The 14,336-nt window shown below is 37.3% G+C and overlaps 1 non-coding gene across 1 annotated transcript; it reads right to left on the reverse strand.

Moving 5' to 3' along the window:
- Window positions 1–1,451: 1,451 nt before the first annotated feature.
- LOC112787588 (small nucleolar RNA R71) lies at window positions 1,452–1,559 on the reverse strand. The gene has a single exon (XR_003194994.1). It is a non-coding gene; the product is annotated as a small nucleolar RNA R71 (small nucleolar RNA).
- Window positions 1,560–14,336: the final 12,777 nt, after the last annotated feature.

Consider the following 14,336-nt stretch of genomic DNA (forward strand, 5'->3'; position numbering starts at 1 on the left):
TAAAAATTCAAAAATAAAAAAAATATCTTTCCCTTTTTCACTCATAAATTTTTGAAAATTTGAGTTGACTTTTTCAAAACGTTTTAAAATTTAGTTGTTTCTTATGAGTCAAATCAAATTTTCAATTTAAAAATTCTATCTTTTTCAAATCTTTTTCATTTTTTTTCTTTCATAATTTCAAAAATTTCAAATTGATTTTCAAAATCTTTTTCTTATTTTTATTTCATATTTTTCAAAATTAATGCTAACAATTAATGTGATTGATTCAAAATTTTTAAGTTTGTTACTTGCCTAGTAAGAAAGGTTCAATCTTTAAACTCTAGACTCATATCTTTTTAGTTTCTTGTTAGTCAAGTAATCAACTTTAATTTCAAAATCAAATCTTTTTAAATTTCTTTTTCAAATCTTTTTTCAATTTAAGTTTCAATCACATCTTTTTCAAAATTTAAATTCAAAATCTTTTCTATTTTCTTATCTCTACAAAATTTGATTTTTAAATCTTTTTCAATTAACCACTTGACTTTTTGTTTGATTCTTATCTTTTTCAAAACTACCTAACTAACTCTCTCTCTCTCTAATTTTTGAAAATCACCTTCCTCTTTTTCAAAATTCCTTTTTAATTAACTAATTGTTTTAACTTTTTATTTAATTTCACTTTTTTTTTAATTTTCGAATTCTTAATTTTAATTTTAATTTTAAAAAAAAATATTTTTATTTTAATTTATTTAATTTGTGAAATTCTCTCCCCCTCATCTCTTTCTAATTATTTTATTTACTTACTAACACTTCTCTTCATCTAAAAATTTGAACCCTCTCTCCCTTTCTGTGTTCGAATTTCTTTTCTTCTTCTACTCACATAAAGGAATCTCTATACTGTGACATAGAGGATTCCTCTTCTTTTCTGTTTTCTTCTTTTTCATATGAGCAGGAACAAGGATAAGAACATTCTTGTTGAAGCGGATCCTGAACCTGAAAGGACTCTGAAGAGGAAGCTAAGGGAAGCTAAAGCACAACTCTCTGGAGAAAATCTGACAGAAATTTTTGAAAAAGAAGGAGACATGGCCGAAAATAATAACAATGCAAGGAAGATGCTTGGTGACTTTACTGCACCTAATTCCAATTTACATGGAAGAAGCATCTCAATCCCTGCCATTAGAGCAAACAATTTTGAGCTGAAACCTCAATTAGTTTCTCTGATGCAACAGAATTGCAAGTTTTATGGACTTCCATCCGAAGATCCCTTTCAGTTCTTAACTGAATTCTTGCGGATCTGTGATACTGTTAAGACCAATGGGGTTGATCCCAAGGTCTACAGGCTTATGCTTTTCCCATTTGCTGTAAGAGACAGAGCTAGAATATGGTTGGACTCTCAACCTAAAGACAGCCTGAACTCTTGGGATAAGCTGGTCACATATTTCTTAGCCAAGTTCTTTCCTTCTCAAAAGCTTAGCAAGCTTAGAGTGGATGTTCAAACCTTCAGACAGAAGGAAGGTGAATCCCTCTATAAAGCTTAGGAGAGATACAAGGAACTGACCAAAAAGTGTCCTTCTGACATGCTTTCAGAATGGACCATCCTGGATATATTCTATGATGGTCTGTCTAAATTATCAAAGATGTCATTGGACCATTCTGCAGGTGGATCCATTCACCTACAGAAAACGCCTGCAGAAGCTCAAGAACTCATTGACATGGTTGCAAATAACCAGTTCATGTACACTTCTGAAAGGAATCCTGTGAGTAATGGAATGCCTATGAGGAAGGGAGTTCTTGAAGTTGATACTCTGAATGCCATATTAGCTCAAAATAAAATATTGACTCAGCAAGTCAATATGATCTTTCAGAGTCTGAATAGATTGAAGGAATCATCCAACAGTACTAAAGAGGCATCTTCTGAAGAAGAAGCTTATGATCCTGAGAACCCTACAATAGTAGAGGTGAATTACATGGGTGAACCCTATGGAAACACCTATAATCCCTCATGGAGAAATCATCCAAATTTCTCATGGAAGGATCAACAAAAGCCTCAACAAGGCTTTAATAATGGTGGAAGAAACAGGTTTAGCAATAGCAAGCCTTTTCCATCATCCACTCAGCAACAGACAGAGAATTCTGAGCAGAATCTATCTAGCTTAGCAAATATAGTCTCTGATCTATCTAAGGCCACTATAAGTTTCATGAATGAAACAAGATCCTCTATTAGAAATTTGGAGGCACAAGTGGGCCAGCTGAGTAAAAGAGTCACTGAAACTCCTCCTAGTACTCTCCCAAGCAATACAGAAGAAAATCCAAAGAGAGAGTGCAACGCCATTGATTTAACCATCATGGCCGAACCTACAAGGGAGGAGGAGGATGTGAATCCTAGTGAGGAAGACCTCCTAGGACGTCCAGTGATCAATAAGGAGTTTCCCTTTGAGGAACCAAAGGAATATCAGGCTTATCTAGAGACCATAGAGATTTCATTGAACCTCCTTCTGCCCTTCATGAGCTCTGATGAGTATTCTTTCTCTGAAGAGGATGAAGAAATTACTGAAGAGCAAGTTGCTAAGTACCTTGGTGCAATCATGAAGCTGAATGCCAAATTATTTGATAATGAGACTTGGGAAGATGAACCTCCCTTGCTCACTAATGAACTGAATGCATTGGATAGGCAGAAATTACCTCAAAAGAAACAGGATCCTGGAAAATTCTTAATACCCTATACCATAGGCACCATGACCTTTGAGAATGCTCTGTGTGACCTGGGGTCAGGAATAAACTTAATGCCACTCTTTGTAATGGAGAAACTTGGGATCTTTGTGGTGCAAGCTGCCAGAATCTCAGTAGAGATGGCAGAAAACTCAAGAAAACAGGCTTATGGACAAGTAGAGGAAGTGTTAGTAAAGGTTGAAGGCCTTTACATCCCTGCTGATTTTATAATCCTAGACACTGGGAAGGAAGAGGATGAATCCATCATCCTTGGAAGACCCTTCCTAGCCACAGCAAGAGCGGCGATTGATGTGGACAGAGGAGAACTAGTGCTTCAACTGAATGAGGACAACCTTGTGTTTAAAACTCAAGGATCTCCTTCTATAACCATGGAGAGGAAGCATGAAAAGCTTCTCTCACTGCAGAGTCAACCAAAGCCCCCACAGTCAAACTCTAAGTTTGGTGTTGGGAGGCCACAACCAAACTCTAAGTTTGGTGTTGAACCCGCACTGTCAAACTCTAAGTTTGGTGTTGGGAGGTCCCAACAATACTCTGAACATCTGTGAGGCTCCATGAGAGCTCACTGTCAAGCTATTGACGTTAAAGAAGCGCTTGTTAGGAGGCAACCCAATGTTATTTAATTATATCTATTTTATTTTCCTTGTGTTATTTTGTATTTTATTAGGTTGATGATCATGTGGAGTCACAAAAACTACTAAAAAATCAAAAGCAAAATGAAAAACAGCATTAAAAATAGCACACCCTGGAGGAGAGCAGTCTGGCGTTTAAATGCCAGAAACAAGCATCTGTCTGGCGTTTAATGCCAGAAACAAGCACCAAGCTGGCGTTAAACGCTAGAAACAGGCTACATTTGGGCGTTTAACGCCAGCAACAAGCAGCAATCTGGCGTTAAACGCCAGGATTGCATAACATAGGCATTTTACACGCCTAATTGGAGCAGGGATGTTAAGTCCTTGACCCCACTTGATCTGTGGATCCCACAGGATCCCCACATCTTCTTCTCTCCTCTTCACTCCTTTTCATAACTCTCTTCCCCAAATACCCTTCACCAATCACCTCAATCACTCTTTCCCATCACCTCTTTACCACTCACATCCATCCTCTCTTCCCCATAAACCCCACCTAGCTTCAAAATTCAAACTATTTTCCCTCCCAAACCCAACCCTAATGGCCGAACCCTAAATCCCATCCCACCCCTATATAAACCCCTCATTCCTTCTTCATTTTCATACAACTCAACCCTTTCTTCTTCCCTTAGCCGAATACACACCTCTCCCCCTCTCCTCCATTCTTTTTCTTCTTCTCCTTCTTTCTTTCTTCTTTTGCTCGGGGACGAGCAAACATTTTAAGTTTGGTGTGGTAAAAGCATAGCTTTTTGTTTTTTCATAACCATTTATGGCACCTAAGGCCAGAGAAACCTCTAGAAAGAGGAAAGGGAAGGCAATTTCTTCTACCTCTGAGTCATGGGAGATGGAGAGATTCATCTCAAAGGTCCATCAAGACCACTTCTATGAAGTTGTGGCCAAGAAGAAAGTGATCCCTGAGGTTCCTTTCAAGCTCAAAAAGAATGAGTATCCAGAGATCCGACATGAGATCCGAAGAAGAGGTTGGCAAGTTCTCACCAACCCCATTCAACAAGTTGGGATCTTAATGGTTCCAGAGTTCTATGCAAACGCATGGATCACTAGGAACCATGATCAAAGTGTGAACCCGAATCCAAAGCATTGGCTCACCATGGTTCGGGGGAAATACTTAGACTTCAGTCCGGAAAATGTAAGGCTAGCGTTCAACTTGCCAATGATGGAAGAGAACGCACGCCCCTACACAAGAAGGGTCAACTTTGATCAAAGGTTGGACCAAGTCCTCATAGACATATGTGAGGAAGGAGCTCAATGGAAATTTGACTCAAGAGGTAAGCCGGTTCAATTAAAAAGGCATGACCTCAAACCAGTGGCTAGGGGATGGCTAGAGTTCATTCAACGCTCAATCATTCCTACTAGTAACTAGTCTGAAGTTACTATAGACCGGGCCATCATGATCCATAGTATCATGATTGGAGAGGAAGTGGAAGTTCATGAGATTATACCTCAAGAACTTTACAAGGTGGCTGACAAATCCTCCACTTGGGCAAGGTTAGCCTTTCCTCACCTCATATGCCACCTCTGCAATTCGGCTGGAATTGACATAGAGGAATACATCCTCATTGAAGAGGACAAGCCCATCACTAAGAAAAGGATGGAGCAAATAAGAGATCATGGACCTCAATAAGAGCATGAGGAAATTTCCCACCATGAAATCCCTGAGATGCCTCAAGGGATGCACTTTCCTCCATAAAACTATTGGGAGCAAATCAACACCTCCCTATGAGAATTAAGTTCCAACATGGGACAACTAAGGGTGGAACACCAAGAGCACTCCATCATCCTTCATGAGATTAGAGAAGATCAAAGAGCTATGAGGGAGGAGCAACAAAGGCAAGAAAGAGACATAGAAGAGCTCAAAAGCACCATTGGTTCTTCAAGAAGAGGAAGACGCCACCCTCACAAAGGTGGACCCGTTCCTTAATCTCCTTGTCCTTATTTTCCTGTTTTTCGTTTACTATGCTTTATGTTTATGTTTGTGTCTTATTACATGATCATTAGTATTTAAGTGTCTATGCCTTAAAGTTATGAATGTCCAATCCATCACCTCTCTTAAATGAAAATTGTTTTAATTACAAAAGAACAAGAAGTACTTGGTTTCGAATTCATCCTTGAAACTAGTTTAATTATTTTGATGTGGTGACAATACTTTTTGTTTTCTGAATGAATGCTTGAACAGTGCATATGTCTTTTGATATTGTGGTTTATGAATGTTAAATATGTTGGCTCTTAAAAGAATGATGAAAGAGGAGAAATGTTATTTGATGATCTGAAAAATCATAAAAATGATTCTTGAAGCAAGAAAAAGCAGTGAATACAAAAGCTTGCAAAAAAAATATGGCAAAAAAAAAAGAGAAAGAAAAAGAAAAAGCAAGCAGAAAAAGCCAAATTTAAACCAAAAGGCATGAGCAAAAAGCCAATAGCCCTTAAAACCAAAAGGCAAGGGTAATAAAAAGGATCCAAGGCTTTGAGCTTCAGTGGATAGGAGGGCCTAAAGGAATAAAATCCTGGCCTAAGCGGCTAAACCAAGCTGTCCCTAACCATGTGCTTGTGGCGTGAAGGTGTCAAGTGAAAACTTGAGACTGAGCGGTTAAAGTCGAGGTCCAAAGCAAAAGAAGAGTGTGCTTAAGAACCATGGACACCTCTAATTGGGGACTTTAGCAAAGCTGAGTCACAATCTGAAAAGGTTCACCCAGTTATGTGTCTGTGGCATTTATGTATCCGGTGGTAATACTGGAAAACAAAGTGCTTAGGGCCACAGCGAAGACTCATAAAGTAGCTGTGTTCAAGAATCAACATACTGAACTAGGAGAATCAATAACACTATCTGAATTCTAAGTTTCTATAGATGCCAATCATTCTGAACTTCAAAGGATAAAGTGAGATGCCAAAACTATTTAAGAGGCAAAAAGCTACAAGTCCCGCTCATCTGATTGGAGCTAAGTTTCATTGATATTTTGGAGTTTATAATATATTCTCTTCTTTTTATCCTATTTGATTTTCAGTTGCTTGGGGACAAGCAACAATTTAAGTTTGGTGTTGTGATGAGCGGATAATTTATACGCTTTTTGGCATTGTTTTTACATAGTTTTTAGTATGATTTAGTTAGTTTTTAGTATATTTTTATTAGTTTTTAAATAAAAATCACATTTCTAGACTTTAATATGAGTTTGTGTGTTTTTCTGTGATTTCAGATAATTTCTGGCTGAAATTGAGGGACTTGAGCAAAAATCAGATTCAGAGGTTGAAAAAGAACTGCAGATGCTGCTGGATTCTAACCTTCCTGCACTCAAAGTGAATTTTCTGGAGCTACAGAACTCCAAATGGCAAAATCTCAATTGCGTTGGAAAGTAGACATCTAGGGCTTTCTAGAAATATATAATAGTCCATACTTTTCTCGAGTTTAGACGACGCAAACTGGCGTTCAACACCAGTTTCATGTTGCATTCTGGAGTTAAACGCCAGAAACAGGTTGCAAAGTGGAGTTAAACGCCAGAAACAGGTTACAAACTGGCGTTCAACTCCAAGAGAAGCCTCTACACGTGTAAAGCTCAACGCTCAGACCAAGCACACACCAAGTGGACCCCAAAAGTGGATTTCTGCATCATTTACTCATTTCTGTAAACCCTAGTAACTAGTCTGATATAAATAGGACCTTTTACTATTATATTAGACATCTTTGATCAGTTTTATGCTATCTTAGACCTTTATGGGAGCTGGCCACTCAGCCATGCCTGGACCTTTTTCTTATGTATTTTCAATGGTAGAGTTTCTACACACCATAGATTAAGGTGTGGAGCTCTGCTGTTCCTCATGAATTAATACAAAGTACTATTGTTTTTCTATTCAATTCAAGCTTATTCTGATTCTAAGATATTCATTCACACTTCAATATGAATGTGATGATCGTGACAGTCATCATCATTTCCAACCTATGAACGCGTGCCTGACAACCACTTCCGTTCTACCTTAGATTGAATGAATATCTCTGGGATTCCTTAATCAGAGTCTTCGTGGTATAAGTTAGAATCCATGGATTGCCATTCTTGAGATCCAGAAAGTTTAAACCTTGTCTGTGGTATTCCGAGTAGGATCTGGGAAGGGATGGCTGCGACGAGCTTCAAACTCGCGAGTGCTGGGGGTAGTGACAGACGCAAAAGGATCAATGGATCCTATTCCAGTATAATCGAGAACCGACAGATGATTAGCCATGTAGTGACAGCGCATTGGACCATTTTCACTGAGAGGATAGGATGTAACCATTGACAATGGTGACACCTAACAAACAGCTTGCCATAGAAAGGAGTATGAATGATTGGATGAAGACAATAGGAAAGCAGAGGTTCAGGAGGAACAATCATCTTCATACGCTTATCTGAAACTCTCACCAATGAATTACATAAGTATCTCTATCTTTAATTTATGTTTTATTTATATTTTAATTATCAAATATCCATAACCATATGAATCTGCCTGACTGAGATTTGCAAGATGACCATAGCTTGCTTCAAGCCGACAATCTCTGTGGGTTTGACCCTTACTTACGTAAGGTATATTACTTGGACGACCCAGTGCACTTGCTGGTTAGTTGTGCGAAGTTGTGACAAAGAACTAAGATTATGTACGTGCGTATTAAGTTTTCAGCGCCGTTACCAAGGAATGAACCGTCACGATTTCTACGCACCAGTGGTCAAGAAAAGCACAACCAAAAAGAAAGTGAAACAACTCTTACTACTTCAAGGTGACAATCAATAGAAAGGACCCCTGAAGCTTATACTTGAAAGAACCCTCAAAGATCTAAGAGCTCTTTATGACATTCAAACATTCATACATGTGTTGAACACTTAATCCTACCCTTAGTTATGTTGCATTCATTCAAAGGCCAAGGTCTCAAATTATAAAAAGCCTACTCACATTGATTTGCTTGGGACAAGCAAAGCTTAAGTTTGGTGTTGTGATGACTTGCATCATCTACCCTTCTTTCTTGCATAAAGAGGACCATAAAAGAGCATAAATCTCAATTGATCATTGCATGAATTAATTGATGAATATTATGGTACATTGCTTTGAGATGAGTTGTGCTAAATTTCAGGTGAAAAAGACATCAAAAATGGGAAGAAAAGCAAAAAAGAAGCTGGGCGTGCACGTCAAGAATTTGACAAATTAGTGACGAATTTTTGTGAGAAATATTTTTTGTCACTAATCCGTCACTAACTTGCGAGGAATTAGTGACGCACTAACGACAAAATTAATGAGCGGTCACAAAATATCCGAACTTGAGAAAAACGATTGATTAGCGAGAGATTTACGAGTAAGTTTGTTTCCGCAGATTGACTTTTGTAGCTAAAAAAAGAGCGAGGAAAATTTTCTCGCTAATTTCTCGCAAATTAATTAGCGACTGACAATATTCTAGCAAATCAGTCACTTAGGAGTTCAATCGAATAAAAGTAAAGTAGCGAGGGATATTATTGTCACTATTCCGTCGCAAGTGTTTGCTATACAATTAGCGAGAAACAATTCACTCACTAGTTTGTCGCTAAATAAACTTTGTGTGAAAAGGTTAACTAGTGAGGAACAATGTCCCTAGCTAATCTGTCACAAAGACTTGAAATGCATTCTGCGATGGACAAATTCATAGCTAATTTGTCGCTAAAGTTTTTATTTTTAGCGAGCAATTCGTTTCTCGCTAATTTGTCGCATAATATTGTAAAATTTAAAATTAGGGTAGCGACAGAAAATAGTCGTCGCTAACTCGTCGCAACGGATATATCATTCAGCTAGGAAAGTGTTCCTTGCTAATTAGTCGCTAAAGTGAAAATACGGATATTCAGAGGATAATTCTCAAGCATTCACAGGGGCGTGGCACCCTGGCGTGCCACGCTAGAACAAAGTTCCAGAGAAGCAACAATGGAGGACACTAAAGGGGCATGGCACGCCTAAACCATCACCTACTGTGGGTGTTGATGAGAGGACTTTTGTGTGGTTTAGAATTCACAATAAGTCTTGTTGTAATATAGTTTCCAAACCAATCAATAATCCTTTCATACAAAAATTTGTTTGTCACAAGTAACAAACCCTTAACTTTATAAACCGAAGTATTGAACCTCGGGTCGTTCTCCCTAGGAATTGCAATAAAATGTCTTGTTATTGGTTATGGAGTATGTTTGGGGTTTTTGAAATAAGAGACATGAAATTTAAATGGCAATGAAATAAACTAACAACTAAAAAGGTCTTGGCAAGGTTTGGTGGTCAAGGATCTCTATCCTTATTACTAACCACAACATGAGAATTGGCAAGGACCAACCCCACTAAGTTAACCTGTAACTAATAGTAGAGGAAAGTCAAGTGAGCTATGTCAATCCAAGACCATAAGTCCTAGTTCTCCACCAAATCAATTAGTGAGATCTAGCGTTAATGGCTCCCAATCGTCAATCACTTAGACATTAGTAACTCAAGAGTTCCTTAGTTACCTTCCCAAGCCAAGAGCATAAAATTCTTCTCTAAAATCCAACCAAGCATTTTATTAAATACTTGGAAGGCATAAAAAAGAAAACATAGTAAAATTACAAGGAATGTAAATCTACACTACTCAATTGCAAGGAATTAAACAACAACAAATCAAATGAACAATAAAGGAACATGAAAACATAAATTGCATTAAAGAAAAATAGAAGAACAAAAGTGCATCAACATAAAAGTAAAGAATTACATGAATTAAATGCTAAACTAGAGAGAGGAAATGTAGAAGAAGAAGAATTGAAAAAGGAAAACTAAATCTAAGCATGAAATTAACCTAGATCTAAGAATTCCTAATCTAGATCTAACCTACTCCTAATTCTAGAGAGAAGAGAGAGCTTCTCTCTCTAAAACTAACTTTTCCTCCAAAAATTAAACTAAACTAAACTAATGTGTGAAAGTATGTTAATTTCCCTTCAATCCTTGCTTTTCCATGATTTCTCCATTTTGCATGCTTTCTTCTCCATTCCTTTGATCCATTCCTAGCCTTTCCAATCTGAAATCACTTAACAAACAAATCAAGGCATCTAGTGGAATCAAAGGTGAACCAAGATTAAATAATTAAGGGCCTAGAAAGCATGTTTTCACACTCAAGCACAAATTAGAAGACAATCATGAAACCATGCTATTTCATTGAATAAATTTGGATAAAAGGTGATAAAACCCCCTAAAATCAATACAAGATAAACCCTACAAATGGGGTTTATCAACCTCCCCACACTTAAACCAAGCATGTCCTCATGCTTAGACCAAGAAGGAAGCAAAGGGTATCAACATTTATTCAATAAAATCTAACTAAATGCACCCTACCTATATGCAACTATCTACATGAATGAAATTGCTTGGTTAAAATAAATCAATTTCCAAGAAGCATATATGCACAAGGGCTAATGACTAGCAAGTCTAATTCACAATTGAATTTGAGTTATTAAATATTTTTACAAACTTGCATGAAAGGAGATGATCATGGGTGAAAACATGTAATTGAGCATCAAACCCTCACCGGATGTGTTTGCACTCTCTTCACTCAAGTGTTTAGGGTTGATTCACTAAATTCTCCCCTAATGATGTTTTCCAAGATTTGTTTTTCTTCTAACAATCAACATTTATTCAATGCATGCATACAAGTATCATGAGGTCTTTTCATAGGTTGTAATGGGGCTAGGGTCAAGGTAAGGATGCATATTTGGTCAAGTGAGCTTAAAATTTGAATCTTTGATAAGCTTAAACTTCCCACCTAACCTATGACATCCTATACAATTTTAAAGCTAACCTAACTACCCATTTTCTCACTTTTTCACATACTCATGCGTTTCCTTTTCATTTCACAACTCATATGCATTGATCTTTATTGAACTTTACTTTACTTTGGGGCATTTTGTTTCCTTTTTATTTCTTTCTTTTCTTCTTTTTTTTCTTTCTTTTTCTATTTTTTTTCTTCTTTTTCTTTTCTTTCTTTTTGTTTCTTTTCCTTTTTCTTTTGTTTTTCTCATTTTTTTTCCTTTCAAACTATATACATGAACATCAATGCATAAGGTCTATACATTCATTAGAAATGAGCATGTACCCAATTCCCAATATTTACAATAAAAATATAAAACTCCCCTTTTATTCCCCCAATGTCCCAAGTTTTCCCACACTTGAATGATATACACTCACTAGCCTAAGCCAATCAAAGATCCAAATAAGAACTTTTATTGTTTTTCACTTTAAGGCTTGTAATGTGCTAAATTAAAGAACAAAGTGGGTTAAGCGTAGGCTCAAATTGGCTAACAATAGAATATAAAAGGTAAGGCTCTTTGGGTAAGTAAGCTAAATGAAATGATGGCCTCAATCATATAAATGGATGAATACACAAAATAATGGACATAAAGAATCAAACAAATCAAAGATTACAATCATAGAAAGAGAATGATGTACACAAGAAGGAAAAATAAGTGGTTATAAGATGTAACCACACCATTAGGCTCAAATCTCACAAGCTTGTGTTCTTAGCTCAAAACATGTTCCACAATATATGTAATTCAAGCAAGTTTTAATGAAAATTTTTCACTCAAATCAATTGGTGTCCTATAGATAGAAATCTTGAAAATTTTCATTATTTTGACTAAGCTTATTATGTATATGTATGCAAAAATAAGAAAATGCAACAAAAATCCTAAAAACCTAAAAGTATGAAATGCAAAAGTGTTGGGATTATAAATTTGTCACCCAAAATTGCCGAACGGTCGGACAACCTCCCCACACTTAAAAGTTTGCACCGTCCTCGGTGCATTCAAAGATGAGCAAGGGGGTACGGCGACTCTCTGGATTGCTACCTTCAGCTGGTAGATCAACCGGTTGTTGCGTGTCCTTTCTTCCGCTTCCATTTTTGCTTGTGGTGCATCATTCATGAAAAACAAAAATATAACAAAAGCAAGGAAGCATACATTGTTGGAATGAGGAAATAATCACTAGAATTGAGTGAGTGAATTAGTGTGACAGTAATGACAAATGAGTGTGTGAATTCTAAATTAGGCGCCGTTTAGAACACACACTAGCACAAAAGGCGATGTCACAAAAGAAGCATGCATTTCACTTATCCTAGTGTGCTTGAGATGCTTTAAGTAAACTTGTAAGGTAAAACAAGCATTAAAGAAGCATGAAAGCATTCAAGCTAAAAGCATATGGATGCATATAATCATGAAACACAATGCATTAAGATAAATGCTCAACATCCAATATCAAGAAATTGCCAAATCAAGGGAAGGGTTTGAAATTACATGGTGGCCAAAACATGCAATTCAAGAAGAGTTACAAGCTCGAAGGCAGTTCTCATCACTTGGTATTCTTAAAAGGTAAGCATGAAAAACTCAAAACCAAGTAGCAAAATATAACCTCAATAATAGAATCCAACAAAGATTATAAACATAATGATGTTAAGATAACATCCCTTTTTAACACTCAGCAGTAATTAATGGTAAAAGAGAATAGCAATCCAACACTTACAATGAAAAGGAGAAAATGAAATGAAAACTAACTAAAACTAACTAATCAACTAACTAACTAACTGATTAGTTAACTAACTGACTAATTAACTAACTAACTAAAAAATTAGCTAACTAAAATAAATGGTTATCAATGGTGTTTGGGGGTGTTGGATGAGGGGTAGAAGAAGGGAAGAAGAAAGAAGAAGGAAAGAAATAGAAAGAGGAGAAGAAAAGAAATGTGTTGAAGGAGAGACATCCGCGCATACGCGCGCATGGCGTGCGCGCGCAGATGGTGGTGTAATGGATGCGACGCGTACGCGTACATGGTGCATCCACGTCGATGGCTTATTTCGAGAGTGACGCGTACGCGTCATGTGCGCGTACGCGCGAGTTGGTTTGTGCGAAAGGCACAATGCGCGTGCAACGTTCGCACAACTCAGGTTTTTGGCTTGGGGTGGAATTTCTCAATCCACGCGTACGCGTACATGGCGCGTGCGCGCGGATAGGTGAAAATGCTTGATGCACGCGTACGCGCGCAGTGCGCGTATGCGCGAATGGTGCTCTGTTTTTTTTTTTCAAATTTTTTTCTATGTTTTTGCACCAATCCAAGCATTCCAAACCTCTAAACAACTATCAAAACACCTTAAAACCTTATTTAACATACTAAACTACCAATTATACTCAACAAACTCAACAAAACATAAAATTAAACTAATTACCAATATGTACAAAAAGAGAAAGTGAAAAGATATTTCCATGGTGGGGTGTCTTCCACCTAGCACTTTTGTTTATTATCCTTAAGTTGGACTTATGGGGAGCTCCGTCAAGGTGGCTTGTGCTTGAAGCCATCCTTGAACATCCACCAACGCTTGCATTTCCAATGAGCTCCATTCTTCAAGTTCAATTCTCCCAAGCTTTGATGGAGTTCTTCATAGACTATGGGCTCCCAAAGTTGATCCTCATGTATGCCGGGATCCCATATCTTGTTTCTACACCCATCTTCATGTTGATCATCATTATTCCATTCGGGTGGCATAATCTTGGAATTCTCATTCAAGTGACCAAACATCATCTTAGACCCAAACAATCTAGTTCTACAACAACCCTTGCTATTAAGTTTTGGGCATGCAACCATCATGAACTTTGATTTACATTGCCAACCACTAACCATCTTCCTTTTGCTCTTAAAGCCACAAATATATCTAAGTTGACCATCCGTTCCAAGCAAACCATATTCAAGGGGAATAATAAAGCTCAAGTATAAGGAATTTACCCACTTGAATGAAAGAATGGATGGTGGTGACTTGGGGAGAGGTGTTTCCAATGTCTTTGCAAGCTCTACTCCTTTGTGCTTTTCCTTGATTATTTCCACCTCTTTACAAACTTCTTCCTTCTCAATCCTTTGTTCATCAATTTCATCTAACTCTTCTCCTTCACTCAAATCATAAATAGGAGGAAGAGAGAAATCTACCTCTACATTGCTTTCTATCTTATTGGGAGAAGG

Source organism: Arachis hypogaea, chromosome 20 (genome assembly GCF_003086295.3).
Source record: "Arachis hypogaea cultivar Tifrunner chromosome 20, arahy.Tifrunner.gnm2.J5K5, whole genome shotgun sequence".
In the NCBI taxonomy this organism is placed as follows: Eukaryota; Viridiplantae; Streptophyta; class Magnoliopsida; order Fabales; family Fabaceae; genus Arachis; species Arachis hypogaea.